The 26812-nt window shown below is 39.6% G+C and overlaps 1 long non-coding RNA gene across 2 annotated transcripts; it reads left to right on the top strand.

Annotated features, from left to right (window-relative positions):
• Positions 1-1551: 1551 nt before the first annotated feature.
• LOC118636662 lies at positions 1552-18146 on the top strand. Of its 2 annotated transcripts, none has more exons than XR_004960681.1 (3): positions 1552-1644; positions 3189-3238; positions 18068-18146. It is a non-coding gene; the product is annotated as an uncharacterized LOC118636662 (long non-coding RNA). The 2 variants fall into 2 exon arrangements; XR_004960682.1 differs by lacking the exon at positions 18068-18146 and adding an exon at positions 5231-5351.
• Positions 18147-26812: the final 8666 nt, after the last annotated feature.

Here is a 26812-nt window from a genome sequence, read left to right as displayed (position 1 = left end):
AAGAGTGGCGAAAGTACCACAGCTTTTTTTATCCATTCGTCTACTGATGGAGGTTTGGGCTGTTTCCAGATCTTGGCTATTGTAAATAGTGCTGCTACAAACATATTCTTTCTGATTGGTGTTTTAGGCTTCTTAGGGTATATTCCTAGAAGTGGGATCACTGGGTCAAATGGCACTTCAATTTTTAATGTTTTGACGAAACACCATATTGGAGAAAACAAATTTTTAAAAACAAATTCTCCATATCCTTTATCAGTATGTCATAATTTAACTACATCTATCTGATAATAACTCACTTTATTTTCTATTAATTCTCTCATTTAGTTTTCTGTACCATTCTGTGAAGGAAGTAATCTTATCACTCTGTTCTACAGATAAGAAATGTATTTATACTGAGGCTTAATCAATGATCCAAGGTCACATAGCTAGTAAATAGTGGACTTGGTGTTCTAATAGAAATAGTATGATTCTAAGTCCATTTTGACTTATAGAATCTACTACATAATAAGAAAAGACTAGGGAAACTTGGTATGTTAAAATCACAAATGGGAGAAGAAGTTAAAGTATTAGATTATCTGGAGGGAATGGAAATCTGGGTGAATATAAAAAAGAAAAGATAATTCAATGAATTTTTTTAGGAGGACTTATGTTTTCTTCCTGAAGTAGGAGATGACCCTATGGAGATTGTGAGAGAGGACTGCAATAGAAAAATGAGGAATGGGAGAAGAGATGGCTGTCTTAGGAGTAGTAAAATTATTTTCTTAAGGATTCCAATTAAACAAAAGAAGTTTAGACTAGAAATTTAATACTCCCAGGTTTTTAGATTCCCCTCTTTCCCCCAACATACTCCTAGCATCACTGGGTGGCCTGCAGCACAAGCAGAGTTTTGTTTCCTGCTGATTTAAGGAAGATTAATGTTAGATGGGTTGAAAGGAGAATAACAGGAAATTATTAAGGGGCTAGTGAACACAGGGTTAAGAACACTGTGTTGGATGCCTTATATTGAGTCCATAGTTACTTACACTGATAAAAGGAGCAAAGACCTCATGGTCACCATTATTACATGCTAGGAAATTCATCATTATGGAATTAGGTAAGCAGAGGCAAATAGTGAAACAATTATCTTGTGTTTGGCATATGCACTGCAACATTGGTTACCAAATAGTGAAAGTGAGAAGTTTCTCATCAGAAAATAATTTCATCTAATAAAGGAAAAATAGATACATATAAATATCTCCATTTTAGTTCAAAATGACCCAAGTGCTCTAGGCAATGAGCAAGAATATCGGCTCCCATTACAAAAAGGAGAGCCATAAAGTATGTGTTTCCTGATGGAGTAATGCAACACTATCTCTGAAAAATTTGTCCCAAAATATAAAGACTGAATCATATATAAATCATGTCTAGAGCTACATCTCAATTCATAATAAAGACATCTAGATATCTGACTCCCTGTCGCAAATGGCAGGATTTTCTTCCACTGAGTTTAAATTTGGAGCCAAAAGTGTACCAAAATAGGCCTTACCATTTAAATGTTTTGTTTTTTTTTTCCAGTGATGAGACGTCTGTAAGCACCTGCACCCTGATTCAGCTGCTCAAACATGCCACAGGACACCATGGCTTCCACCCTCCTACTTTCAGCAGGTTGAGACTATAACCTTATGCTGTCACACAGGCTGCAAAGCCTCCAGGCATCTCTGTCACATTTCAAGTACCACCTTCCTCTTGTCCTACATCTGTCCTTCTTATTTAGAAATGGCATATATCACAGAAACCCCCAGAACATTCCCCATATATCTAAAGGGGCAGAATTTGGTCTCATGACCAGCCACCTTTAGCTGTAGAGGGAGCTGGAGAAACCATTGTTTGACAAAGAGGAATGGGATAGCCATGACTGGATTGAGGAAATCCTGAGTCCAACCCTGGGACTAAACATGTTACTTCAATGAGCAAAATCAGTTTCCCTTGCATAGTGCATTGGTCATAAAGACTATTGTGTAAAAAAGAAAAAAATCAACAAATCCAGTGATAAAGGAGTAGCAGAGCTCCTAGGGTCGAAAACAAGTCAGGGGTAAGGATTGCTTAAGCACTGAAGGAAATAAACTCACAGAATTAGGTCACGTACTCTATCAAAGCACTTTCACACCTGCTGCTTGCTAGCTTGTTTAATCCTCACAATAACCCTGTAAGCAAGGCAACTGGCATTATCTCTCTGTTATGCATGAGGGGTGAGAGACTCACAAAGGAGGGATGAGATGACTAGTTGGGGTTCTGAGTAGTGGCTCCATGACATAGTACTTTACCCCTCTCCGGTGGCTTATAACAGCCACCTGTCTGGCTTACCAAAATCACTGTGGGAAATGTTAAGAGGGGAAGGGAAAGAAGTCCACTGTGTGATCTGCGCAGTGGTAGGCATATTCCAATTCAGGAAGAGCACATACTTTTATTCTGTCTACTACTGTGAAGGCAAGTGATACTTGCAGAGTTATGGCTCACATAGTGGCTCAAAACTGATCTGGCCCCACACTATCCATTCTCCACAACAGTGCCACAAGTGATAACTGGAAAAGCATGAACTCAGTTATGCACTGATAAGAGTACAGGACCTAACCCAGGAGGTGTGAGGCTTGATAATCTTACTATACTCAGAGGTGCTGCCACACTGATCACATAGCCAGCATATCTGGTCAGCTATTCACAAGCAATAAGTTGGATGTGCATTTGCCCCATGAGCCCCTGCAAAGTCCAGCTCATATCTTGCCAGAACATTAAGGAGAGCTCTTAGAAAGCCTTTATTGTGCCTCACAACTTATCTTCATGCCAACAACAGCTTGCCATCCATAGATGGAGGCAAGTGTTCCTCTTTCATTATAGTAGTTTTGGTCCCCTACCATGTCACCTGCAATACCAGAATTGTGTGACTCAATTCTCCTCTGTCCTTAATCTCCATTCTCTAAGACTCGGGTCGCAAGACATAGATCTGGCCGGTTGAATCCTCTCTATCGCCTAGTGAAGTAGATGCATGTGGTAAGACACCACTGGTAGACTGACAAGGTCTTTTTGTGTGAATTGGTTCTGAAGAACAGGGGAAGAGTGCGAGATTCCCATCAGTAAAACAACCCAGGATCTGGTCTTAGGATGTTTAAAAAATATACTGTTAGATTTCAACCGTTTTTTGTTTTTTTCAGAAGTCATGTGAAACTAAAGTTGAGACATCATAAGCCTGCAGACTCACCAGGTGAGATGTGACATTTTCTTCTTCCTCTGAAATGCATTATACGCTTACTATCCTCTCCCTAGAACAAGCAAGGCACTGAAGGGAAGATACTGTGGGTGTGCAAGAGCAGGGAAGCCGAATATGCCCCCTCTTCATTAATTCTTTTATATTGTGTGAATAGTTTCATGCTTGACTATTAGTTATAAAATCTCTTTTGCAATAAATGAAGCAAACCCTTCAGGTACCCACATGCTGAAGGAGAAGTAGCAGAGTGGCTGGGCCTACTGCTGTCAATCCTCTTGGCATATAGGAGGCAGGACGGAGCCACCTAAAGGGGGAGAAGCAGTGAGCAGGTCCTGTCCACAGAGACCGACCCTGAAAACACCCCCCCCCCTTTTTTTGGCTTCTGCTCCTGATATGGCTGAGTTTCTTGCATTAGGGTTGCAGAGAAGTGTCCAGTTGCTCTGTTAGGATCTTGAGGTGATCCATCCACTAATAAAATAAATTTCACCATTATGAGTCTGAGAAATCAGTGTAGATAATTTCATATCTCACTTAATTTAATCTTGAGCAGAGAATAAATGGTCTGTGATGAAAACCCTTTTAATTCTCTTCTGATTCACAGAAGTCAGACCATCTCACTCAGTCATTTATTGACACATCACATCTGTTCCTGGCAAGCTTATCAGGGAGAGGACAATCATTCTTGATCTTTACCTCAACATTCCCCTAAAACATCAGAAATGGGACTCGTGAAGCACACAGTGAGTTATGCCCATGCCTACAGTGGGCTACCAAAAGTTGATTTAGAGTTTTCTTATCAACCCAAATGATTATGGAAACCTTCTTATTTCTACCCTTTAAAGTGTCTTTAGGACACGTGCTACCAGATGGCTAACATTGAAAACATTATGCTAAGTGAAATGCCCCAGACACAAACGGACAAACAGTAGATGGTTGCAAATATATGAAATGTGTACAATAGGCAAATTCATAGAGGCAGAAGGTAGATGAGAGGACACCAGGGTCATTTGAGTGAAGGAAAGGGGGAGTTATTGTTCAATGGGTACAGAGTTTCTGTTCAGGGTAATGAAAAGGGTTGGGAAATCGTAGTGATGGTTGCACAATGTTGTGACTCTAAAGCCATTGAATGGTACGCTTAAATATGGTTAACGTGGCCAATTGCATGCCATATGTTTCATCACAATAAAAATATTTTAAAAAACCCATTAAGGCTTTTTTTGATTAAGAGGCAGAAGTGTCTCCTGAGGACCAGATGCAGTCATTCAGAAGAGATTCCTGAGTCTGTCTTTGGATGAAGATGGCAGAGCCAGCAGAGTGTCCAGGACACAACAAGGGCTTCAGAGCTATTAGCTACCCCTTAAGCCATAGCCTGTCCTTGCCCCTTCTATGCAGAAGTTGTATCTCAGGGACAAAAAGAAGTTTGTCTCAGGGACAAACCCTACACACCTGTCCATGTCAGCGTTGTGCTTGCATTTCTTTCCCAGATGCTTCCTCTCTTTTCCCCTCTATTCTGCTGTTTCTGATGTGCTGTTACACTCAAATGTTGAATTCTTAATGTCACCGATTGTATTTTGCAGGTTTTCAATTTTTAGTGTATCCATGTGATTGATGTTTAAATTCCAGTTTTCTAATAAAATCTCAATTTTGTCATCTGTATTTGTGAACATATTAATCCTAATTATGTCATTGCCCATGCCTGATCATTCCAATAATGGAGTCTTGTGGGTATTTTCTTTTCTCTTCTCCTAACCTATTATTATTATTATTATTATTTTTTTATGTGTCTGGCGGTAAAACAAAATCCCAGGCATTGTTTAGGACATAGCTGAGTGGCTCTGGATGATGCTTCTCCCTCCACAGCAGTTCCACCCTCTCTCTGGCAGGCTGCAGTGTGGGTGTCAACACATCAAGCCCTCAGGGACTGAGCTCTCCCCAGGATGCTTCAGGGTTTCCAAGGCTGGGATTGGCTCCGGTTTTCCCTCCCCTCAGGTTGCAGCTCTCCAGGGGTCCCAGATGTCAGTCTGAAGTGTTTACTGGGGTCCCCCTTTTGGTGACTTCGGAACTCCGTTTTGTACTCTACTACACCAAGGGTTGGACTGCTAAGAAATCTGTTGAGACTCTCACCTATTGCCTGCTCAGCCTTCCAGTTATGTCTCACACAGCTTAGGTATGGACAAATGCCTTGAGGAAGAAAACCACCCAATGTCGGTCTCAGCTCTGTCTGCCTTTCTTCTTCCTAAGATTTCTAGTTCTCAAATATTGACTGGTTTGTAAGTCTGACTCCACGGTTTGTTTCCCTAGCCCCATACGTTTTCTGAAGAGCAGATGTCTTCTCTGCCTCTTAGTGGGTGTTTTGCCTGTTGAATGATGTCCCGCAGCCAGGGCAAGTCAGGATTCAGTAAATTCCTTGAGGGGAAAAGCAGCAGACGGTAGCTGGATTCCTTCAGTGAACTTCCCTGCTCTCCAGGTTCTTCTACCCTGATGTCCTGGACACAGAAAAGATTTTTTTTTTTTATCCTCACCCGAGGACATTTTTTCCCCCTATATTTTGTTCAGATAGAGTGGGAGGGAGAGACAGAGAGAGAAATATCGACATGAAAGGGACACATCGAGTGGTCGCCACCCGCACGACCCAACCAGGGCCGGGGACAAACTGCAACCGAGGTACGTGCCTTTAGCGGGAACCGAGCCCGGGTCTCTCCAGACTGCAGGCCAACGCTCTAACCGCTGAGCCAAACCGGCCAGGGCACAAAAAAGATTTTCTGATGCCTTCGAAACAGAATTATTTTTTTATTTGGGGTTTTAACTTTTTATTGTATTCTCCCCCCCCCCCCACCGCACCCCACCCCCCTGGGATAAGAAGACAGCAACAACCTCTATCATTATGGCCATTACTGGAAGTGAAAATGACCCACGCATGATTTTTAAATTTATTTCTTGAAATTAAATACCTAGGTCTGGCTCTAAAATATTAATATCAGAGGTTTGTCCTATCAGATATCAGTGTAATGCTGTGGTTTAGAACACAAGTTATGGGAACTCTCTTTACTTTAACTTATCACAGTAATTCTGTGTATCTAAACTGTCCTAAAATGCAAGGTTATTTTTAAAAATACCATGTCACAGAAGAAAGAAATTGAAGAGAATACAAATAAATGGAAACATAAATGGAAGCACATACAGGGCTCATGCATAAGAAGAATTAACATCATTAAACTGTGAACACTATCCAAAGGAATCTATGAATTCAACCCCATTGCTATCAATATACCAGGGCCATTATTCACAGAACTAGAACAAAATTTTCTAAAATGTATATGGAACCACAAAGACCTTGAACAGCCACAGCAATCTTGAGAAAGAAGAACAAAGTTGGAGCTATCACACTACCTGATATTAAGCTACACTACAAAGCCATAGTAATCAAAACAGCACAGTAGTGGCATGAAAACAGACACGTAGATCAATGGAATTGAGTAGAGAGCCAGAAGTGAACCCACCCCTATATGGTCAATTAATATTTGACAAAGGAGGCAGGAACGTACAATGGGATAAAGACAGTCTATTCAATAAATGGTGTTGGAAAAATGGGACAGACACATGCAAAAAAAAAAAAGATGAAATTAGACCACCTTCTTACACCATATAGAGGTATAAACTCATGATGGACTTAAACATAAATGTAAGACTCGAAACCATAAACCTCCTAAAAGAAAGCATAGGAAATAAACTCTCTGACATTGGTCTTGGTGCTATTTTTTCTGCTCTATCTCCTCATGTAAGGGGGATGAAAGGAAAATGAACACATGAGACTACATCAAACCAAAAACTTTTTTCACAGCAATGGAAACCATCAACAAAACGAAAAGGCAACCTAGTAACGAGAGAAGATTTTTGCCAATAAGATATCTGATAAAGGGTTAATATCTAAAATTTATATTTTAAGAATATTTTTTTCTTTCTTTTCCTTTATTGATTTTAGAGGGAGAGGGAGAGGGAGAGGGAGAGAGAGATAGAAACATCGATGAGAGAGAACATGGATCGGCCACCTCCTGCATGCCCCCTACTGGGGATTTGGCCCACAACTTGGACATGTACCCTGACTGGGAATCAATTCGGAGACTTCCTGGTGCATGGGTCGACGCTCCACCACTGAACCACACAGTCCGGGGTAAAATTCATATTTTAAAAAACATCTTACAACTCAAAATAAAACACAACAACAAACCAATAATAAAAAAAATGAGGAAAACAATTATGTGAAACAGTGAGGAGCTCCTGAAATCATTAAAAAGAAGACTGCCTTATGACCCAGCAACTCTACTCCTGGGAATATATCCAAAAATTTCAAAACACAAATTTGAAAACATATATTCACCCGTATGTTAGGTGCAGTGTTATTTACAACGGGCAAGAAAAACAAGCAACCCAAATGCCTGTCAATAGACTAATGAATAAACAAAATTTGGTACATATATATAGTGGAATACTACTCGGCCATAAAAAAGAATAAAATCTTGCCCTTTGTGACAGTATGGGTGGACCTAGAAGGAAGTTATAACACTGAGCCAAATAAATCAGACAGAGAAAAGCAAATACCATATGATTTCACTCACACGTGGAATGCAAAGAACAAAATAAGTGAACAAACAAAACAAAAACAGACTCCTAGATACAGAGAACAAATTAATTATTTCCAGATGGAAGGGCATTGGGGCAACTGGGTGTAAAAGGTGGAGCAGTTAAGAATTATAAATTGGTAGTTGCACAATAGTCACGGGGATGTAAACTACAACACGGGGAATATAACCACGAATATTGTAAGAAGTACGTATGGTGCCAACTGGGTGGGAGAATTATCCTGGGGATCACTTTGTAAATGTTAGAATTGTCTAACCACTATTCTGTACACCTGGAAGTATGATAAAATAATATTGAATGTCAACTATAAATTTAAAATAAGAAGAGTACAATATCCTAGGAATACATGCCACCTATGATTATGACAGACACAAATAATACTATGAGGCTTGAAATGGCCTCTGGGTGCACAGCTGATTAAAAGCACACAATTGATAAGAACATAGAAGAACTAAATAAATAACAAATGAGATAGATCGAAGAGATCATTTATACTCTGCACCTGCACCGAGATTACAGACTTCATATTCTGATAAATGTGAAGTAGGTTATGAGGGCCAGTGTGCCTGCTGCGAGCAACTGTAAAGGCCAGGAGCTATATAGAGAAAAATATTTGAATCAATTTAGTTCTAACAAGATACACAGGAATTACTGGGTCCAAAGACTGGGTCTCATAGGAGAAGACAGGACCCACAGAACAAGTGTAGAACTAAAAACTGCACTTAGCCCTGGCCCTTGTGGCTCAGTTGGTTGAGCGTGGTCCCAGGCACCAAGATGTCATAGGATAGATTGCTTGTCAGGGCACGTGCCTGTGTTGTAGGTTCAATCCCCTGTAGGGGGTGTGCCTGAGGCAGCAGATTGATGTTCTCTCTCCTTCTCCCTCCTTCTCTCTCTGAAAATCATGAAGTTGACATTTACGGAAACAAAGAAATACGGTATGTATCTAGATGTTCCTTTCAAAGACATGCTATTAATATAGTCATGTTAAAAATGATAATGCATTTGATATTACAATAGTTTACAATAAAGAAATCATAAGTAAAACAAACAAAACAAAACAAAAACATCTCCTGCCTTTGTCGAGAATTCCTCCCTGTAAGTAAACAGCTGTAAAGCTAAACTGTGCTGTGGTAACATTTTTTGAGATAAAAATATCTATGCTCAGAGCTAAGCAACAGTGGTGATGATGGTAGCCGCCCCCCCCCCCTTTAGAAACATACACCCTCCAGTTTACACTCTCCAAGTCATAATGAACAAACCATAAGTAAATCAGCTCCCATTCCACCCTCACTTTGCATCATTTGGATGCAAAGATAAAATACATTAGACTAGGGTGCAACGGAAATGTTGCCGACCAAGCTTGGGAAAACAGCTAACTTTCCTGAAAATTTATATCCTTAAATGCATGTATGTATTCAAAAAGAAGAATGGCTGAAAATGAGCATTCATGTTGAGAAGTAGCTAGGTAAACAGAAAGAAATAAAAGTAATAATTAAAGATAAAAACAGAAATAGTGAAAGAGAAAAAACACAATAGAGCATTTTGACAAAGCATTTCACTGATCCTTTGAAAACTCAGAATAAATCTGTGTTGACACTTATAAAGAAAAGGAGTCAAGTCACAAATTGTAAAAAGCCAGGAATGAAGAAGCAGCCACATCACCAGAGACCTTTACGCCAATAAATTTGAAAATTTAGAGAAAGTGAAAACACAGGAAAATACACCTTAATAAAACAAAGAAGAAGATCTAAAAACATGATTTGAACTAAGAATATGAAATAAGTGGAATCAACAATTCACTAATTTTCCCCCAAACCAAGCCAGATAGCTTCGATTATTACACAGTTGTTTCAGAGACTAGAGGTACAGGGCACACGACCCTGTTGCGTTTTATGAGTCATAACTTTGGTGCCAAAAGTAGACATGGAAATTTGAGAATATTAATTTACAATCTCAGCTGTGTCTTAAACACAAATGAAACTATCCTAAGTACCATATTTGCAAAAGAGCCCAGCAATGTGTAAAAATGATACCATATCACGACCAAGTTGGGCTTCTCCCCAGGAAAGCAAGATTTTTTTTAACATCAGATAATAAGTTCATATAATTCACCACCTTAACAGATTAAGCAGGGAACAAACTGAGTATGATCACCTCAATTGATGCAGGAACATATTTTGTTAAAAGTCATCATTTATTGATGATGAAACACCTTCTAGAAAAACAGGACTGGGAGAGACTTTCCCAAGCTTTCCAGATACAATTTTGGAGTGAGCAGGGTTTTCCGATCTTTCTCACAAACCCAGAAGTCATAAGAGCAAAAGCTGATACATTTGAGTACATGAAGACTGAAAAGAGCTTTGGCAAGTTAAATCTATCCAAAATAAAGTTGAAACTCAAAAGGCAAAGTTTAAAAAAATACTTGCTACCCATATCACAGGCAAAGGACTAATTTCCCTACAAAGAAAATAGTCTCTTATTGACCCATTTGTGAAAAAAAGAGCAAAGACTTTGCTATTGTTTTTGAAAACAGTAGCTGCTGTAGTGGCCTGACACCACAGAAATGTTTCTTGCTCATGTACAACCCCCAGAAAGCAGGGTTCAGAGGCTTGGCTCTGCTTTCTGAAATAATTCAGAGACCAGACTGTTGGAGCTCTGCCCTCTTGCACATATTTGGCTTCATATTTCACTCTGAGTGTGGACATTGTGTCAGGAGATGGGAGAAGAGAGATTAGGAGGATCTCGCCCAGCCGGTGTGGCTCGCTGGACTGAGTGCCCTCCCATGGACGGAGAGGTCCTGGTTTGATTTCCATTCATGGCACATGCTGGGGTTGAGGGCTCGATTCCCAGTAGGGGGGCATGCAGGAAGCAGCAGACAGATATTTCTCTCTCACATGGATGTTTCTATCCCTCTCTCCCTTCCCCTCTCTATAAACAATCAATACAATCAAGTCACACTTAAGTCTTTTATCTATTTTGAGTTTATTCTCACGTATGGTGTAAGTGGTGATCTAGTTTCATTTTTTTTGCATGTAGCTGTACAGTTTTTCCAACACCATTCATTAAAGAGACTGTCTTTACTCCATTGTATGCTCTTGTCACCCTTGTCAAATATTAATTGAAAATAATGTCTAGGGTCAATTTCTGGGTTCTCTGTTCTGTTCCATTGATCTATATGCCTGTTCTTGTGCCAATATCAGACTGATCTGATTACGAGGGTTTTATACCAGAAGAAAGTGTAGGCAACACAATTTCAGACATCACATGCAGCAGAATTTTCACCGATACAACGCGTAAGGCAGGGGAAACAAAGGAAAAGGTTAATACGAGGACCTACATCAAACTAAATTTCTCCTGCACAGCAAAAGAAAAAAAAAACAAAAAAACCAAGCATCAAAATCGAAAGGGAACTCACTATATGGGAGGGCATAATTGCCAATGATACATCAGATAAGGGGTTAATTTGCAAAGTATGTTGAGTACTCATACAACTCAACGAAAGGAAGACAAATAATCCAATTTGAAAATGGGCAAAGGGCCTAAAGAGACACCTCTCTAAACAAGACACACAGTGGCCAAAAGACATATGAAAAAATGCTCAACGTCACTAATCATCAGAGAGATGCAAATTAAAACAACAATGAGCTATCACCTCACACCTGCCAGAATGGCCGCCATCAACAAATCATCAAACAACAGGTGCGGGCGAGGGTGTGGACAAAAGGGGATTCCAGTACACTGCTGGTGGCAATGCAGACTGGTATAGCCACTGTGGAAATCAATATGGTGTTTCCTCAAAAAATTAAGAATTGAACTGCCATTTGACCTAGTGATCCCACTTCTAGGACTATATCCTAAGAAGCCTGAAATACCAATCAGAAAGAATATATCTACCCCTATGTTCATAGCAGCACTATTTTCAATAGCTAAGAACAGGAAACAGCTCAAGTGTCCATCAACAGATGAGTGGATAAAAAAGCCGTGGTACATATACACAATGGAATACCAGGCAGTGGTAAGAAAGAAAGAGCTCTTATCCGTTGAGACGACATGGAGGGACCTGGAGAGTATTGCGCTAAGCGAAATAAGCCAATCAGAGAAAGACAAATATCACATCATCTCACTTAATTGTGGACTATAATGAACAAAATAGACCCAGAGACATAGAAAGAAGTAGGGTTCAGACTGACAAGCCTCAGAAGGGGAGGGCAGAGGGGAGGGAAGAGATAAACCAAAGAACTTATGTGCATATACACATAACCAATGTACATGGACAACAATGTTGAGAGGAGGGTGTCTATCGGGGGGAAAGGAGAAACATCTTTAACAAAAATACATTGATTAATAAAATAAATAAACACATATTAAAATTATATTTTAAAAAGAGTAAGAGGATCTCACGGGAGGCTTTAAGGAGTCGTGCTGGTCAGGGATGCACATCACTTTGGTCCACTTTCCCTTGGCCAGGACTCAGTCCACCACCACAATTGCCTGGTGGAGCGCTGGGAAACTGCAGGAGGAAAGGGACAAGGATTTGGAGAAATGTCAGTCAGTCTCAGCCACTGGTATGACAAATATGTTCATAGGAGGGAAAATAGAAAATGCCACCAAATAAGTTTTAAAACTCCCCACACTACTCGTAGTAAAAGCAATGTATACTTTAACAACAAGAAGACACTCTCCATTATCTTTATATTGCCAGATATACCAACATTGTAATAATACACTGTTCTGGCGAGGACGTGGGGAGACAGAAACGTTCCTGCACTGTGAGTGCCGGTGTAATCTGATGTAGCATCTAGAGAGAGCAATAGTTGTCAATATGTGTGCTTTCACCCTTTGATCCAGAAGTGCAAGTTGCATAAATTCATACATGGGATGTGTATAAATCATAACTAAATCACCCTGTGTGGAACGATGTTTTATATAAGCTTATTCAATGCAAAGGAATGATAACCATTACATTACATGTCTGTAATAGCACAAGATTGTAAAAACCATAAGTCTTCACCTGTAGCAAACTGGCTAAATAAATAAAAACGGTGACATCCATATGAAAGGACATCAGGCCTATTATCATTTTTTTAAATAATTAATTTATTTTTGTTACAGATGTTTCTCCTTTTTTCCCCTAGACACCCTCCTCCCATTCTGCTCCCTCCCCCCACAGGACTGTTGTCTATGTCCACTGATTATGCATATATGCATATAAGTTCTTTGGTTGAGAATGTGTTTAGCTTAGTGGTTAAGTGTACATTCCGGAACTACACTGCATGGAGCCAGTCATGGTTCTTCCCACTTTTAGCCATGTTACCTTTGAGAAGTTATTAAATCTATATGGTTTTGTTTTCTCATCAATGCGTGAGGATCGTGTTCACTTCCTTGGCATGACAAGGGCTATATTAAAGGTCTTAGAACAATGGCATTACAAGCACTCTCTAACGTTTGCTGTGTGATCTCACTGTGATCACACAGAAATGTCTCCACGACACACGAGAAGTGAAGAAGGGAAGGTCCAGGATGCTGTTTGGTATTTAACCATTTGTACAGCAAGGCGAGTGATTGAAATATACATCTATGCTTGTAGATGCATAGTGTACTTCTGCAAGAAAGGCTGTACTGGAACCTGGTGGACACGCCGGGCTGCCTATTTGGAGCACTGGGTGCTTCTGCATCGAGGTGAGAGGCATACTTTTGACTGTATGCTTCGAATCTTTTCAATTTTAAAACTATTCCGTTATTTTTTCTCTTCACTAAAGGTCAAGAGAGAAAAGAAACTGCAGTAACACAGTCTTTGGTGCTATGCATTGTGAATCTGTGGCCTTCTCTACCATGCAGGTCCTACTACATAATGAGGGGCCTCGTGCAAAATGAAAAGGGGAAGTCCTTGTTCAAAGAGCAGGGAAAAGCTCTTTTGTTCCTTTCTGCCACGGTCAGTCTTTTGACCAGTCATGCTGTTTTGCATGATCTGTGGAATGCCGTGAAGGTCCTCACAGGTGGCCAGGTGCCCCACCCCATGACCTGGCACTCTCAACCCGGACCTTTCCTGCGCCCACACCCACACCCAGGCTCCCAGAGGGTGAAGTGCAGCAGCAGTCACATGGGCAAGAGAGGAAGGCCATGTGGGTGAGTGGGGGCAGGTGAGTGAGCATCCCAAAACCTGTTCCCCTGAGGCGAAGAGCTGGCGGGTCTACACCTCAGGAGACCTGAGGTTTCAGGTCCCCAGCACATACTGCATTGTCCCATCGACGGTACTTACAAAACAAATTCAAAGAGAAAAGTTTAGGAATTTCAAGGGGGCAACATGAGCCCCCTAGCCCAGGGACCCGTTCTCACCAGGAGCCCTGTGGGACTACTCCAGTTGCAGGCCTCACAGTCGGGGGCCCTGCTGCCATATCTGACCTGTGCGCCATCAGTTAACTTCCCTGGGCTTCAGTCTCTTCTTCCGTGAAATAGAGATTTATTTTTTAAAAACCTATCTGGCAGTAACCAATCATTACATGTTGAATATTCATTTATTAAACCATTAATGAGACTGATTTGTAGGATGCTAAGTAGCAATTAGTAAATATTGGTTCAGAATTCTAATTATGCAATACCCTATGACAATAGTGTAAAGGTGATGTAATGAACACAGGCAAACATCGAACAGATAGAACCATACACTAAGCTGATTAGAGAGGGGTAGTCCTCTGAGGTTTGATGAAGACTGTGTCCTAGTTCATCCCTAAGGCCCAAACATGCCAGCTGTTCACCCATCTGCAGATGATGTCAGCAAGGTCCGAACGAAACCATCTTGTATCCACCTTGGGAATAGTTGGTCCTGGTGAGACTCATGTAGCCCACAGAAGCTGGCATCTACCTGAGTTCCCATGGAAACGAAGTATATCAGGGAGATCCATCTCCCACAGAAAATGCAAGGTGAGCCTTTGTCTCAGAGGTAGCCTGGAAGCTGCTGGGTGGGTTCATGCCTCTCTTCTGGGCATGACACCAGGCTCACACCATCTACTCACAAAACCACCTCTCAGGGTGATGTTTCCACACTGTTATAGAGCACCCGTGCCCATAGGCTCCGCATCTTCCTCGTCACCAGCTCAGAACACCGTCCCCCTTGCCTCCACCTGTCCTTCCTTCCTTGTGGGGTGGGTGGCTCTTCTTTCACTTATCAATGTGCCACCATCCCTTTACACACTCTTGTCCTCGGAGTTATCCCAGTGTGTGTTACAGTACCCCTGCCCCTTAGTAGGTCGATGGGGTGGGTCAGTAGCTGGAGGGAATGCAGGGGTCGGTCGACATGGGAGAAATTATAGCATGTTTGTAAGCTGATGGGAATGATTCATATCGCGTGTAAGGCAGATTCCGTGTTTATTTTCTCTATGCAGTGAGCCACTTCTCCAGCGTTGACCTTCAAGAAAGCACAGTGTTGGGAGAGGAAATCCACTATGGGCCATGCGTGTTCCTTCATGTTTTTTTCTGGGCATGCCAATAATTCAAAGCCTTAATCACTTTACCCGGGAGGATTCTCGGGGTTCAATTTGTAGTGAGCCATCCTGAGGGATGTGGGAACACGTCCTCCAAGGAGCAAGACTGTTTCTGCTCACTATCAAAGCAGTAAATCTCCCAAGCTCAGGGTTTCTCTTTCCATCATAACCCTCTGCATGTGTAAGCATCCAGGTAACTCTACCTTCATGACCCGCAGGGCTTTTAAGAACTGGTACAACCAGTGCAAACATGATGTTCTGGCTACTGCTTCTGCTGTGAGTAATAAAGTCTGTTGACTCTCATCCAGGAGTTTTCTGTCTTCTGTCAGCATGCGTCAATCCGTGGCAAATGAACTTGTAAACTTGCAAGTAGCATCAATCTCACACCCTCCATAGTCCTTGACACGCACATTGAAGTACATCACTCCTCTGTTTCTCTTTGCTTTTAGGATAAAGTTCAACTCTAATAACATAGTCTTTCAGGTCCTGCATGGCCTGGCCCGGCCTGGCTCCCCAGGTTCTTGTGCCACTTTCCCCCGAATCTCTCTACTCCTTAGTCATATGGAGGAGAAAAGTAGTTCCTGACATCTGGGTACTGGCTTGACACTTACAAGAAGGTCTCAGTGTTGCTGGTGATGTGACCTGCTACTCAAGGTTAATGCTGTTGTCCCTCAGGACATAAACAACTAAACCACCCAGTCAGAACTCCAATACCATAATAGGTTCTTTCTAACATGATATTCCTGAAACACAACCACAGTTCCCTATGTCTTGCATTCCTTCACTACGAGGAGTGATATACAGAAGTCTTTTAACTATCTGTGTATTCCTGGTGCTCTTTGGCTGGAAGGCACTGACATGTACAATTTCCATTGTTCTTTTAGTTTATCAAACATTACAATTTCTTTTCTTCCAGAGGAATATTGCACATAGTGTTCTTTCTGTCTAGAACACTGTTCTTTTCACTTCATTTCCTTTGTTAAACTGCCTCATCCTGAATTTTTCAGCATAAACATCACTTTTGGTGGAATGTTTTTCTTGTTGTCTTAACAAAATTTTGGATTATATCAGATAATGCTATATATTTTTCATTTATAGTCACTTTTCACTATTTATAATATATATTTATTTTTTACTTTTTATTTATGTATATCTAAAGGCATGTTGTACATCTTCCTTGCTTAATGTTATTTCACAATGTATCATTGGGTCTAGAACTTTGTGGAGACCAAATAATCATTTTTTTTACTCATTCTTTAAATAAGTATTTATACCTACTATGTGCCAGTCACTATTCTTTGAACTGGAATTCAAAGGTGAAACAGATCAACATCTGGCCTTATGAATATTACCCTTTTATCAGGAAAGGAAAAAATATAAGAATTAAACATGTCCCTCCATACATATTTATTGAACAACTACTAGATACTACACAGTTTTCCAGAAACTAAGGTTGTGGCAGAGGAGAATATCAATAAAATTTGTGTCCTAAAGTCCTTACAATCTAGTGTACATATGTGTGTACAAGTGTATATTTAAGCAGTGATAAATATCTATGAGTTTCTGTATGAGGTTGTCATGAAAGAAAACATGATACAGTGATAAAGAATGGGGGTGCTATTTTTGATGCAGTCAGGAAGGTATCTCTGAGAAGGGGATATGTGGGCAAAGAACTGTGAGATAAATAGAAAATGCAATCTAATTGTGTAAGTCTTTGATCATTATATTCAGCATTTTTTTTTTCTGAGCAAGGTGGAAAGCAGTGAGAGGTTGTTGACCAGAATAGGGGATTTAGCTATACTTCAACGTGATTTTGCTGGTGTTGCGAGGAGTACCAACTCAGGCACGGGAAATGAGGAACAAGAGTGATAACAAGGAAATTAGCTAGCAGGCACCTGAAATTAACCAGGTGAGAAATTATGGTGACTCTTAGATCATGATTTTGTGACACATATATCTGAGATGCACCTATCAGATCTGTCTTCAAAATTAAACTTGCCATCCAATTGAGAGGAATGTGTTTAACTGAAAACCTCCATCTGTTAGATCCTTTATTAGACTCTGTCTTTGCTTTCTAACTGAAGTTCTGATCTTCTCTGGTGGCTACCACTCAATAACTGAACAAGATGGTGGTAGCCAACATCAAGATTTTTGTTGGATGACTTCCAGCCAATGTCAGAAAAAATGTAGTTATATAAGAGCGTGACCATTTTCACCCAACATGGGCTCCTCTAACAGACACCATTTGCCCTAGAGCTCTTCACAGAACTGAGAGAGACTTTTCCAGGCCTGCACCATGGTCTGATGACTCCCTCTGCTCAATCTTTCTTCTTCCCTTTCAGTTCACAGGTGTTACTTCCTGTGATGGTTAGTTTTCCAAGTCAGCTTGACTGGGGTCATGGGGTTTTCAGATATTTGGTCAAAATTTTTTTCTGGGTGTGACTATGAGAGTATTTGTGGATGAGATTAACATTTGAATGTATGGATTGAGTAAAGTAAAAATTCCCTCCTCAATGTGGGTGGGCCTCTTCCAATCAATTGAAGACCTGAATAGAAAAAATGGAATAAGAGAAAACTCCTCCTGTCTGACTAAGCTGGGACATCAGTATTTTCCAGCCTTTGGACTCTAACTGGAAAATAATCTGTTCTTGGGTCTTAAGACTGCCAACTTTTAGACTGGAACTTACACCATCATCTCTTCTAGTTTCCAGGCCTCTGGACTCAGATTGAAACTACACCATTAACTCTTGTGATTCTCCACCTTGCTGATGGCAAATCTTGGCTCTTCTCAGACTTCATATTTGTGTGAGTCAATTCCTTCTAAATAATCTCTGGTTTTGTTTCTTAGAGAATGCTTACAAATATACTCCCCAATATAATTTCTAAAAGCACTAGAAGCTTCTTTTGTTCTATTGAGGAGACTCTGGGTGGGCTTCTGGATGGGGTTGGTCACCATCAAGACCAGACCATGATTAGAAGCTTGGAATTTTTAGCCCCAGCCTCCCATCCTTCAAAGAGGAGAGAGGGACTGGAAACAAAGTTAATAATTCATTTTGCCTATGCAAGAAAGCCGACATAAAATCCCAATAGTATGAGATTCAAGGAGCCTCTAGGTTGTTGAACATATTCATGTACCAGGAGGATGATTCATCCCAACTCCTTGGGACAGAAGCTCCTGCTATATGGACCCTCCTAGACCTTATTCTATGAATTTTTTCACCTGGTAGTTCGTTATTTTTTTTATCATATCCCTTAATAAGCTGGTAAATGTAAGTAAATGTTGGCCTGAATTTCGTGAGCCATTCTAGTAGATTAATCAAATCCAAAAGGGCTGTCATGGAAACCTAAGATTCATAGCTCATCTGTCAGCAGCACAGGTGACAACTTAGACTGGAAGTTGGTATCCTATATGGGAAACAGTCTTGTGGGACTGAATCCTTAACCTTTTAGATCTGACACTGACTTCAGTTAGATGGTGTCAGAATTGAATTTAGTTAAATTGTAAGATGCCCAGCTGGTATAGCAAAAATTGTTTGGTGTGGGATCCCCCACTCCAATCTAGTGTGAGAAGTGTTGTGAGGGTGGTAGTCTTGTGAGAGTAAAGAAGAAACACAGGAAGAGGACTGGATTTTTTTTCTAACCAGCAGTTTTATCAGGTTTTGCTTCATGTATTTTGACACGCTTGTTATTAGGTATGTAAACACTTATGATTATGTCTTCTGATTTTATTGACTAATTTATCATTATTAAATATCCTTCTTTTTCTGTAGTAATATTATTTTTCCTAAAATTTGCTTTGATGCTTGTAAATTTAGGTTTATTTCCACTAGTGTTAACATGGTATATATTTATCAAACCTTTTACTTTTGTTTGTGCCTTTATAACTAAACTGTAGTTCTTATATGAAACACAAAGTTATGTGTTGTATTTTTATCTAATCTGCCTATCTGTGACTTTAAATTGGGGTGTTCAAACCCATTACATTTTATCATTTTTGAATGGTTTAATTTGAGTCTAGTATTTTTCTTTGTTCCATCTGTTTCCTGTTTCTTTTTTTCTATTTTCTGCCTTCTTTTCCATTTTTCTAATTTCATTTTATCCTCTTTATTAGCTTATTACCTATAACCTTTTGTTTTGTTATTTTAGTGGTCAGTCTTGAATTTATGGCAAATATCTTTAACTTATATAGTTTATGTTCAAGTAATATTATACCACTTTGAGTACCATATAAGCTTAAAATAGCATTCCCATTCTCTCCTTGCCTTTATTCTATTGTTGTATACATTTTACTTCTAAATGTATTATAAAACTTACAATACAGCCCTGGCTGGTTTTCTCAGTGGTTAGAGCGTCGGCCTGCCACCCAGAGAGACCTGGGTTCGGTTCCCACTAAGGGCACATACCTTGGTTGCAGTTTGTCCCTGGCCCTGGTTGGGTTGTGGGGGTGGCAACCACTGAATGTGTCCCTTCACATCGATGTATTTCTCTCTCTCTCTCTCCCCCTCCCACTCTACCTGAACAAAAAAATGGAAAAATGTCCTCAGGTGAGGATTAAAAAAGAAACAAAAACAAAACTTACAATATATTATTATTTTTCTGTTTAAACAATTTTCTTTTAAAAAGTTTTTATTTTGTTTAATTGAGGCAAAGGAGATTTATTATATTGATAATTATGCAATCCACCTGAAATTATGGTACACATACATATTTATGTACTGTACAACACAGCATGAAAATGCTAGAATACACATGGTTGGACATTCAAAGAAAAATGTCAGAACTCCAATTGAATTGGAAGATGTTAACACTTCCACCCTAAGTCCATTTTATTCAGGAAAGGTGGTAAGGGAGAGGGCAGGATATAAATTAGGCAAATAGAAAAATATGAATAAGTGACATAGAGAATTAGAAGAAATATAAAAGATGAATGAACATTTAATTAATTGGTGTTCAAGATCACTGATAAACAGCTTTTGAACAACTACTATATGCTAATTATAAAACTAGATTATGGGGGTGTTTAATATGCCTTCTTTTCTTTTTTTTTTTTATTGATTAATTTTTGTTACAAATGATTCTCCTTTTCCCCCCCACTGATTCCCCCCTCCCCCTTCCCTCCCTGCCCCTTCCCCAGGTTGTTGTCCATGTCCACTGTTCATGCATACATGCATATAAGTTCTGTGGTTCATCCCTCTCTCACCTCCCCACTCCTTAGGGGATTGTCCTCAAACTGTTATGTTCATTATATTCCAAAAATCAGTGAGATCATATGAAATTTGTCTTTCTCTGTTTGGCTTGTTTCACTTAGGATGATACTTTCCAGGTCCCTCCATGTAGTCTCAAAGGATAAGAGATCTTTCTTTCTTACCGCTGCGTAGTACTCCATTGTGTATATGTACCACAGCTTTTTAATCCATTCGTCTACTGATGGGCACTTGGGCTGTTTCCAGATCTTAGCGATTGTAAATAGTGCTGCTACAAAGATGGGGGTACATATATTCTTTCTGATTGGTGTTTTCTGCTTCGTAGGGTATATTCCTAGAAGTGGGATCACTGGGTCAAATGGGAGATCAATTTTAATTTTTTGAGGTGACACCATATTGTTTTCCATAGTGGCTGCACCAGTCTGCATTCCACCAACAGTGCACTAGAGTCCCCTTTTCTCCACACCCTCGCCAACACTTGTTGTTTGATGATTTGTTGATGGCGGCCATTCTGACAGGTGTGAGGTGATACCTCATTGTTGTTTTGATTTGCATCTCTCTGATGATTAGTGACGATGAACATTTCTTCATATGTTTCTTAGCCATTTGTATGTCCTGTTTGGAGAGGTGTCTATTTAGTTCCTCTGCCCATTTTTTAATTGGATTCTTTGTCTTCCTCTTGAGGAGTTGTATAAGCACTCTATATGTATTGGAAATTAACCCCTTATCTGATATATCATTGGCAATTATGCTCTCCCATACAGTGGGTAGCCTTTCCGTTTTGATGATTGTATCATTCGCTGTGCAGAAGCTTTTGAGTTTGATGTAGTCCCATGTGTTCATTTTCTCCTTTGTTTCTATTGCCTTAGGTGATGTGTCAGTAAAAATTCTGCTGCGTATGATGTCTGAGATTTTGTTGCCCACCGTCTAATCTAGGATTTTTATGGATTCATGAGTCACATTTAAGTCTTTTATCCATTTTGAGTTTATTTTGGTGTAGGGTGTAAGTTGATGGTCTAGTTTCATTTTTCGGCAAGTAGCTGTCCAATTTTCCCAGCACCATTTATTAAAGAGGCTGTCCTTACTCCACTGTATGCTCTTGCCACCTTTGTCAAATATTAATTGAGCATATTGCCTAGGGTCCATTTCTGGGTTCTCTATTCTGTTCCACTAGTCTATATACCTGTTCTTGTGCCAGTACCAGGCTGTTTTGATTATGGAGGTTTGTAGTATAACCTGAAATCTGGTATGGTGATCCCTCCAACTTTGTTCTTCCTTTTCAAGATTGCTGTGGCTATTCGAGGCCTTTTTGGTTCCATATGAACTTTTGAAGTAATTGTTCTAATTCTTTGAAGTATGCCGTTGGTATTTTGATGGGGATTGCGTTGAATCTATAGATTGCTTTGGGTAATATGGACATTTTAGTGATGTTAATTCTCCCAATCCATGAACAGGGTATGTTCTTCCACTTTTTTACATCTTGCTCTATTTCTTTTTTCAAAGACCTGTAGTTTTCTGCAAATAGGTCCTTTATCTCTTTGGTTAAGTTTATTCCTAGGTATCTTAATTTTTTTGCCGCAATGGTAAATGGGATTGTTTGCTTAGTTTCTCTTTCTGTGAGTTCATCATTGGTGTATAAGAATGCCATCGATTTCTTGACGTTAATTTTGTATCCTGCTACTTTGCCAAATTTATTTATTAAGTCTAGTAAGCTTTTGGTGGAGTCTTTGGGGTTTTCTATGTACTGTATCATGTCATCTGCAAATAATGACAATTTCACTTCCTCCTTTCCAATTTGGATCCCTTTTATTTTTTCTTCCTGTCTGATTGCTGTGGCTAAGACTTCCAGTACTATGTTAAATAGGAGTGGCGAAAGTGGGCATCCTTGCCTTGTTCCTGTTCTTAAGGGAAATGCTTTTAGTTTTTGCCCATTGAGTATGATGTTGGCTGTAGGTCTTTCATATATGGCCTTTATTATGTCTAGGTATGATCCCTCAATTCCCACACTGCTGAGCATTTTTATCAGAAATGGATGCTGGATTTTGTCAATGGCTTTTTCAGCATCTATTGATATGATCATGTGGTTTTTATTCTTCATTTTATTTATGTGGTGTATCACATTTATGGATTTGCGAATATTGTACCAGCCTTGCATCCCTGGGATGAATCCCACCTGGTCATGGTGGATACTTTTTCTGGTGTATTGCTGGATTCGATTTGCTAGTATTTTGTTCAGGATTTTGGCATCTATGTTCATCAGGAATATTGGCCTGTAGTTTTCTTTCTTTGTTGTGTCTTTTTCTGGTTTTGGAATTAGAGTTATGCTGGCTTCATAAAACGAGTTTGGAAGTCTTCCTTCTTCTTGAATTTTTTGAAATAGTTTGAGGAGAATGGGTATTAGTTCTTCTTTGAATGTTAGGTAAAACTCCCCTGTGAAGCCATCCGGGCCTGGGCTTTTGTTTGCTGGAAGAGTCTTGATTACATCTTCAATTTCTTCTGTTGTTATTGGTCTGTTCAAGTTTTCAATCTCTATCTGATCCAGTTTTGGGAGACTATGTGTTTCTAGAAATTTGTCCATTTCACGTAGATTTTTGAATTTGTTGCCGTATAATTTTTCATAGTAGTTGTTAACGATCTTTTGTATTTCTGTAGGGTCAGTTGTTATCTCTCCTGTTTCATTTCTGATTTTTTGTATTTGGGTTCTCTCTCTTTGTTTCTTGGTGAGTCTAGCTAAGGGTCCATCAATCTTGTTTATCTTTTCGAAAAACCAGCTTTTTGTTTTATTGATCCTCTGGATTGTTTTTTTGCTCTCTATGTCGTTTATTTCTGCTCTGATCCTTACTATTTCCTTTCTTCTACTTGCTCTGGGGTTTTCTTTTTGTTTACTCTCTAGTTCTTTAAGTTGTGAGGTTAGGTATTCTATTAGAGATTTTTCTTCTTTTTTGAGGTAGGCCTGTAGTGCTATGAACTGCCCTTTCAGAACTGCTTTTCCTGCATCCCATAGATTTTGTATTGTTGTGTCCTCATTTTCATTGGTTTCCAGGAAGTTTTTGATTTCTTCCTTGATTTCCTCGGTGACCCATTCATTGTTTAATAACATTCTATTTAGCTTCCATGTGTTAAAATGTCTTTGTAGGTTCTTCTTGCAATTGATTTCTAGTTTCATACCATTGTGGTCTGAGAAGATGCTTGTTATAATTTCAATCTTTTTGAACTTGTAGAGACTTAGTTTGTGCCCTAACATGTGGTCTATCTTTGAGAATGTTCCATGTGCACTTGAGAAGAATGTGAATTCTGTAGTTTTGGGGTGTAGTTCTCTGTAGATGTCTATTAAATCCATTTGGTCTAGTGCTTCATTTAGAGTCTCTGTTTCCTTGCTAATTTTTTGTCTAGAGGATCTATCCAGTGATGTGAGCGGGGTGTTGAAGTCTCCTGTTATGATTGTATTGCTATCGATTTCTCCTTTGAAGTCCTCCAATAGTTTTTTAATATATTTTGGTGCTCCTATATTGGGTGCATATATATTTATCAAGGTTATATCTTCCTGTTGGATAGATCCTTTCAATATTATGTAGTGGGCTTCTTTGTCTCTACTTATGGCCTTCAATCTGAAGTCTATTTTATCAGATATCAGTATTGCTACCCCAGCTTTTTTTTCCTTTCCGTTTGCTTGGAAGATTTTTTTTCACCCCTTCACTTTCAATCTATGTGAGTCTTTTGTTGTGAGGTGGGTCTCTTGTAAACAGCATATAGATGAGTCTTGCTTTCTTATCCAATCAGCTACTCTATGCCTTTTTATGGGAGCATTCAGTCCATTTACATTTAAGGTGGTTATTGATATGTACTTATTTATTGCCATTTTTGTTTAGTGTGGTTCTATTTTTCTTCCCATTTCTCCTGGTAATTACAGCAGTCCTTTTAACATTTCTTGCAGTGCTGGTTTGGTGCTAATGTACTCCCTTAGCCTTATTTTGTCTGGGAAGCTGTTTATTTGACCTTCTATTTTGAACGATAGCCTTGCTGGGTAGAGTAGTCTTGGATTCAGATGCTTGTTTTTCATGACCTTGATTACTTCATGCCATTCCCTTCTAGCCTGTAGTGTTTCTTGTGAAAAGTCAGCTGAGAGCCTTATGGGGGTTCCTTTGTAGGTAACCTGTTGCTTATCTCTTGCTGCTTTTAGGATTCTCTCTTTGTCTTTAATTTGTGGCAGTCTGATTACTATGTGTCTTGGTGTGGGCCTGTTTGGGTTCTTCTTACTTGGGGCTCTCTGAGCTTCTTGAACTTGAATGCCTTCTTCCTTCACCAAATTAGGGAAGTTTTCTGTCACTATTTCTTTGAATATATTCTCTAGCCCTCGGTTACTTTCTTCTTCTTTAGGGACTCCTATGATACGAATATTATTCCGTTTCCAGTTGTCCCACAATTCTCTTAAGCTCTCTTCTTGTTTTTTAATCTTTTTTCCCTTTTGGTTTTCTGATTGCTTGATTTCTTCTAGCCTGTCTTCTAATTCACTGATCCTGTCCTCAGCTTCCCCTACTCTGCTTTTTAGACCTTCCAGTGTGTTTTTCATTTCTGATATGTCATTCTTCATTTCTTCCTGTTGGTTTTTCATTTCCAGATGGTTTATTTTCAACATTTCTATGTCTTTACTCATGTTGCTCATGTCCTTAAACATGCTGTTGAGCTTCCGCAACATTGGCTCTAAATTCTAGTTCTGTTAACTTGCTTAACTGCACCTCATTTATTTCATCTTCAGTAGAGGTCTCTTGATCTTTCATTTGGCTTTTGTTTCTGTTTCTCACCATTTTCGTTATCACAGTGGGCTTTGGAGTCTGCCAAGTTTTCCCAGTGGGTGTTGGTGTTTTGCTGTTTGTGGCTCCCTCTCCTGGGTTTGGATGCACCAGGGAGGACCCACATTAATCCCTCCAAGTCCCCTGTTCTCTGGGAGTCTGTGTGGCTCCAGCCGAAAGTTTAGCAGTATGCCTTCTTTTCTAATAAATACAAAACTTATTTTCAAAACGGATCATAGACTAGGTCACAAAGAAAGCCCCAACTAGTGGAGTAAAGACAGCCACTTTAATAAATGGTGTTGGGAAAATTGGACAGCTACATGCAAAAAAATGAAACTAGACCATCAATTTACACCATACACAAAAATAAACTCAAAATGGATAAAAGACTTAAATGTGACCCGTGAATCCATAAAAATTCTAGAAGAAAATGTAGGCAACAAAATTTCGAACATCATACGGAGCAGAATTTTCACTGATACATCACCTAAGGCAACAGAAACAATGGAAAAAATGAACACATGGGACTACATCAAACTAAAAATCTTCTGCACAGCAAAAGAAACAATCATCAAATGGAAAGGCAACCCACTGTATGGGAGAACATGATTGCCAATAATGTATCAGATAAGGGGTTAATTTCCAATATATATAGAGTGCTCATACAACTCAACAAAAGGAAGACAAAGAACCCAATTAAAAAACGGGCAGAGGAGCTGAAGAGACATCTCTCCAAACAGGACATACAAATGCCCAAAAGACATATGAAGAAATGCTCAACATCACTAATCATCAGAGAGATACAAATTAAAACAACAATGAGGTATCACCTCACACCTGTCAGAATGGCCGCCATCAACAAATCATCAAACAACAAGTGTTGGCGAGGGTGTGGAGAAAAGGGGACTCTAGTACACTGCTGGTGGGAATGCAGACTGGTGCAGCTGCTGTGGAAAACAATATGGTGTTACCTCAAAAAATTAAAAATTGAACTTCCATTTGACCCAGTGATCCCACTGCTACGAATATACCCTAAGAAGCCTGAAACACCAATCAGGAAGAATATATGTACCCCCATGTTCATAGCAGCACTATTTACAATAGCTAAGATCTGGAAACAGCCCAAGTGTCCATCAGTAGACAAATGGATATAAAAGCTGTGGTACATATACACAATGGAGTTCTATGCAGCGGTAAGAAAGAAAGATATCTTATCCTTTGAGAAGACATGGAGGGACCTGGAAAGTATTATCCTAAGTGAAAGAAGCCAAGCAGAAAAAGACAAATACCACATGATCTCACTTATATATGGAATATAATGAACATAACAGTCTGAGGAATACAGTAGACCTAGAAACATGGAAGTAGGGCACAGACTGACATCCCTCAGAAGAGGGGGTGGGGGGGTGAGAAGAGATAAACCACAGAACTTATATGCATGTATGCATGACCAAT

This window comes from Molossus molossus, unplaced genomic scaffold (assembly GCF_014108415.1).
Source record: "Molossus molossus isolate mMolMol1 unplaced genomic scaffold, mMolMol1.p scaffold_m16_p_2, whole genome shotgun sequence".
NCBI classification, from domain to species: Eukaryota; Metazoa; Chordata; class Mammalia; order Chiroptera; family Molossidae; genus Molossus; species Molossus molossus.
Note: the sequence above shows the minus strand (reverse complement) of the source record. Positions and strands in the feature narration are given on the sequence as shown.